Raw genomic sequence first — 5958 nt, 5'->3', positions numbered from 1 at the left:
TTGCTGCTTGGGGTTTTAGGCTGGGTTTCTGTACAGCACTTTGAGATATCAGCTGATGTAAGAAGGGCTATATAAATACATTTGATTTGAGTAGGTTAAAATCTCCAAAATGATAAGCCTGGAGTTGGGATAATGTAAAGAATATGTGAAACACCCACACACCTGGAGTCATCAAGGTGGGCGAAGCTCCCCGGGGCTGCTGTGGGTCGGAGTCAGAGTCAGGTCTCTTCCCTGGAAATACCTGCTGGCCCAAACACAGAGACTAAAGCTTAGAGTGACTCAACCACGTACAGACACACGTACAAAAAAACACAGAGACTAAAGCTTAGAGTGACTCAACCACGTACACACACACGTACAAAAAAACGCATTGCACGCACATGCACACACTAACTCAGCCATGCATGCCCGCATGCACGTTCACACACACACACACACACACACACACACACACACACACACACACACACACACACACACACACACACACACACACACACACACACACACAGCTAAGAAGGATTCAAACTCACTGTGTGCTGTACCTTGCTCATCCAGGACTTGCGTTTACAGAGAGCTCTCCTCCTCTTGACTGCCTCCCAAAGCCTCCTCTGTCCTGCAACACACAGAGAATACATTACACACTGTCAGCCTCCTCTGGCCTGCAACACACAGAGAATACATTACACACTGTCAGCCTCCTCTGTCCTGCAACACACAGAGAATACATTACACACTGTCAGCCTCCTCTGGCCTGCAACACACAGAGAATACATTACACACTGTCAGCCTCCTCTGGCCTGCAACACACAGAGAATACATTACACACTGCCAGCCTCCTCTGGCCTGCAACACACAGAGAATACATTACACACTGTCAGCCTCCTCTGGCCTGCAACACACAGAGAATACATTACACACTGCCAGCCTCCTCTGTCCTGCAACACACAGAGAATACATTACACACTGTCAGCCTCCTCTGTCCTGCAACACACAGAGAATACATTACACACTGTCAGCCTCCTCTGGCCTGCAACACACAGAGAATACATTACACACTGTCAGCCTCCTCTGTCCTGCAACACACAGAGAATACATTACACACTGTCAGCCTCCTCTGGCCTGCAACACACAGAGAATACATTACACACTGTCAGCCTCCTCTGGCCTGCAACACACAGAGAATACATTACACACTGCCAGCCTCCTCTGGCCTGCAACACACAGAGAATACATTACACACTGTCAGCCTCCTCTGGCCTGCAACACACAGAGAATATATTACACACTGTCAGCCTCCTCTGGCCTGCAAAACACAGAGAATACATTACACACTGTCAGCCTCCTCTGGCCTGCAACACACAGAGAATACATTACACACTGTCAGCCTCCTCTGGCCTGCAACACACAGAGAATACATTACACACTGTCAGCCTCCTCTGGCCTGCAACACACAGAGAATACATTACACACTGTCAGCCTCCTCTGGCCTGCAACACACAGAGAATATATTACACACTGTCAGCCTCCTCTGGCCTGCAAAACACAGAGAATACATTACACACTGCCAGCCTCCTCTGGCCTGCAAAACAAGGAGAATACATTACACACTGTCAGCCTCCTCTGGCCTGCAACACACAGAGAATACATTACACACTGTCAGCCTCCTCTGTCCTGCAACACACAGAGAATACATTACACACTGTCAACCTCCTCTGGCCTGCAACACACAGATAATACATTACACACTGTCAGCCTCCCTCTGACACACTGCTACCCCATCCTCTATGTATGTGACATCTTGGATCGCTACAGGACAAAGAGAGAGGAAAATAGATTGAGGAGGAGAGACAGGACTGTGTGACTGTGATATGACCACCTTGTGACTGTGATATGACCACGTTGTGACTGTGTTATGACCACGTTGTGACTGTGATATGACCACCTTGTGACTGTGATATGACCACGTTGTGACTGTGTTATAACCACGTTGTGACTGTGATATGACCACGTTGTGACTGTGATATGACCACGTTGTGACTGTGTTATGACCACGTTGTGACTGTGTTATGACCACCTTGTGACTGTGATATGACCACGTTGTGACTGTGATATGACCACGTTGTGACTGTGACATGACCACGTTGTGACTGTGACATGACCACGTTGTGACTGTGATATGACCACGTTGTGACTGTGTTATGACCACGTTGTGACTGTGATATGACCACGTTGTGACTGTGTTATGACCACGTTGTGACTGTGATATGACCACGTTGTGACTGTGATATGACCACGTTGTGACTGTGTTATGACCACGTTGTGACTGTGATATGACCACGTTGTGACTGTGATATGACCACGTTGTGACTGTGATATGACCACGTTGTGACTGTGATATGACCACGTTGTGACTGTGTTATGACCACGTTGTGACTGTGATATGACCACGTTGTGACTGTGATATGACCACGTTGTGACTGTGATATGACCACGTTGTGACTGTGTTATGACCACGTTGTGACTGTGATATGACCACGTTGTGACTGTGATATGACCACGTTGTGACTGTGATATGACCACGTTGTAACACCACGTTGTGACTGTGATATGACCACGTTGTGACTGTGTTATGACCACGTTGTGACTGTGATATGACCACGTTGTGACTGTGTTATGACCACGTTGTGACTGTGTTATGACCACCTTGTGACTGTGATATGACCACGTTGTGACTGTGACATGACCACGTTGTGACTGTGATATGACCACGTTGTGACTGTGTTATGACCACGTTGTGACTGTGATATGACCACGTTGTGACTGTGTTATGACCACGTTGTGACTGTGATATGACCACGTTGTGACTGTGATATGACCACGTTGTGACTGTGTTATGACCACGTTGTGACTGTGATATGACCACGTTGTGACTGTGATATGACCACGTTGTGACTGTGATATGACCACGTTGTGACTGTGTTATGACCACGTTGTGACTGTGATATGACCACGTTGTGACTGTGTTATGACCACGTTGTGACTGTGATATGACCACGTTGTGACTGTGATATGACCACGTTGTGACTGTGTTATGACCACGTTGTGACTGTGATATGACCACGTTGTGACTGTGATATGACCACGTTGTGACTGTGATATGACCACGTTGTAACACCACGTTGTGACTGTGATATGACCACGTTGTGACTGTGTTATGACCACGTTGTGACTGTGATATGACCACGTTGTGACTGTGTTATGACCACGTTGTGACTGTGTTATGACCACGTTGTGACTGTGATATGACCACGTTGTGACTGTGATATGACCACGTTGTGACTGTGTTATGACCACGTTGTGACTGTGATATGACCACGTTGTGACTGTGATATGACCACGTTGTGACTGTGTTATGACCACGTTGTGACTGTGTTATGACCACGTTGTGACTGTGATATGACCACGTTGTGACTGTGATATGACCACGTTGTGACTGTGTTATGACCACGTTGTGACTGTGTTATGACCACGTAGTGACTGTGATATGACCACGTTGTGACTGTGATATGACCACGTTGTGACTGTGTTATGACCACCTTGTGACTGTGTTATGACCACGTTGTGACTGTGATATCACCACCTTGTGACTGTGATATGACCACGTTGTGACTGCGATTGGGACCATTTCTAGACGAATAGACACGGTAAATCCACTACTATAGCTTTCCTTGATATTTTTTACACTTTAAAATAGGATATGACTTCACACACCTGGCCTCCCCATGCCGATCTTCTCCAGGTCTTCATTCTTGACGTAGTCGAAGTGTGACAGGCGGGTCACGTTCAGCTCGTCACGGACACGCAGGAAGTACTGCTGCAGCTGAACGTCTGTTAACAGGTCTATCAACCACTCTGTCCCCTCCTCTGTCATCTACACACACACACACACACACACACACACACACACACACACACACACACACACACACACACACACACACACACACACAGTCAACATACCAACAACAACATCAACCAGTCTGACACAGTACATAAGACTTTACCATCTTTTCTCTCCTCTCTCCTCTCTCCTTCGTTCCTCTCTCATTCCTCTCTTCCTTCTCCTCCTCTTCTATCTCGTAGGACAGATGCTGGTACATATAGTTCTCTGCCATGGCTGCTGCTCCTCCCACACTCCTCCTTCAACCTCCCCTCACCCGCCGTCCCTCTTTCAATACTCTGTGGTTTTGTCCTGGTTTCAGCCGTGTGTGTTATAACAGTGGTAAATCTCAGTTCCTCTCTGTCACTCTGCTGCAAGTCTGCCCAGTGTTGATCTCCCCTCAACCTCACGACCTTCTGCCTAATCAATACACACAAACCAATACACAAATACACACAGGCGCTCGCACACACACACACACACACACACACACACACACACACACACACACACACACACCCAGGAGACATCTGACACCACTCTCTCCTGTCTCTATCAGCCAAGCTAAGCTGTCTATAAACTGTCCTTTTCTCTATCCATCTGTGCTGACTCACCACTATGCACAGCACAGGACACTTCCACACCTCTATCCCTTTCTCCCTATGACTCTCAACATCGCCTGTCTACTGTTGAATAATACAACATCCCTGGAGAGAGAAGAGAGTGCTAGAAACAGTGCTTTCTGTGTCTCTGTTTTATTGAGGGCACTCTGGGTCTGAATATGGACATTTAAATATAGCCTGTATTACGCCTGATTCAGCCTCTCTCTCTCTGCATTATAAAACAGCACTGCAGTGCAGACTACTGTTGCTATAGGGAGAAAACACTACATAACGAGCCTACGCTTAACCCTCATCCCTTTCTCTCCTAGTAAACAGTAGCTCTTGTTGAGCTAGGCTAAATAAGCTAAGAGATATGCGCATTGAATCAGTTCTTTAAACTAATCTACTGAAATGTTAAATAGGACATGTCGCATCACTGATCCATACACTGACTAGCCTATTAACGGTAACCTCATCAGAGACAGAGACCCAAATCAAGATAACAGTATAGTTCATGCAGACGCTCATCGAGAGATGTAGAAAGAGAGAGATGCGGAGAGAAAGACAGACTATTTTCTCCACCTCGCCAAAACTCGCCTTAATCAGTTGTTGTTTTCAGAAACCTTCATTTTCTCTTGGTAAAATAAGCAGTCGGTTGTTTTCCCCTGTCCTCTCCTGTCATTCCTGGTCGCGTGTTGCTGGGATTACTGGCGTGGCGTCACCGCGTTGTGCGCACATAGAGATACGGTACGTTCCAGGCCGCCGAAATTGCATTGAAACTTTGCATGATCTATTGGGTAAGGATTTTTGATAGTTAGCGTCCAACGACGATTTGGTATTTTATTAGGATCCCCATTAGCTGTTGCAAAAGCAGCAGCTCCTCTTCCTGTGGTCCACACAAAAACATATCATGAAACATAATACAGAATGACATAATATAGAACATCATCAGACAAGAACAGCTCAAGGACAGAACTACATACATTTTTAAAAAGGCACATGTAGCCTACATATCAATGCATACACACAAACTATCTAGATCAAAACAGGGGACAGGCGTTGTGCCACGAGGTGTTGCTTTATCTGGTTTTTGAAACCAGGTTTGCTGTTTATTTGAGATGGAAGTTCCATGAATAAGGGCTTTATATAATACTGTACGTTTTCTTGAATTTGTTCTGGATTTGGGGTCAATGAAAAGACCACCTGGTGGCATGTCTGGTGGGATAAGTGTGTGTGTCAGAGCTGTGTGTAAATTGACTAAGCAAACAATTTGGGATTTTCAACACATGAATGTTTCTTATAAAAAGAAGAAGCGATGCAGTCAGTCTCTCCTCAACTCTTAACCAAGAGAGACTGGCATGCATAGTATTGATATCAGCCCATTAATGAACAATAACCACACACACAGTCCAG

The 5958-nt window shown here is 46.1% G+C and overlaps 1 pseudogene; it reads right to left on the bottom strand.

Moving 5' to 3' along the window:
- The window catches only part of LOC106590482 (activated CDC42 kinase 1-like), a 31592-nt pseudogene extending 26310 nt beyond the window's left edge, over nucleotides 1–5282 (bottom strand).
- Between the last annotated feature and the right edge of the window lie 676 nt (nucleotides 5283–5958).

This window comes from Salmo salar, chromosome ssa29, assembly GCF_905237065.1.
Source record: "Salmo salar chromosome ssa29, Ssal_v3.1, whole genome shotgun sequence".
NCBI lineage: Eukaryota > Metazoa > Chordata > Actinopteri > Salmoniformes > Salmonidae > Salmo > Salmo salar.
The sequence above is the reverse complement of the archived record's forward strand: the minus strand, read 5'-3'. Positions and strand labels throughout refer to the sequence as shown.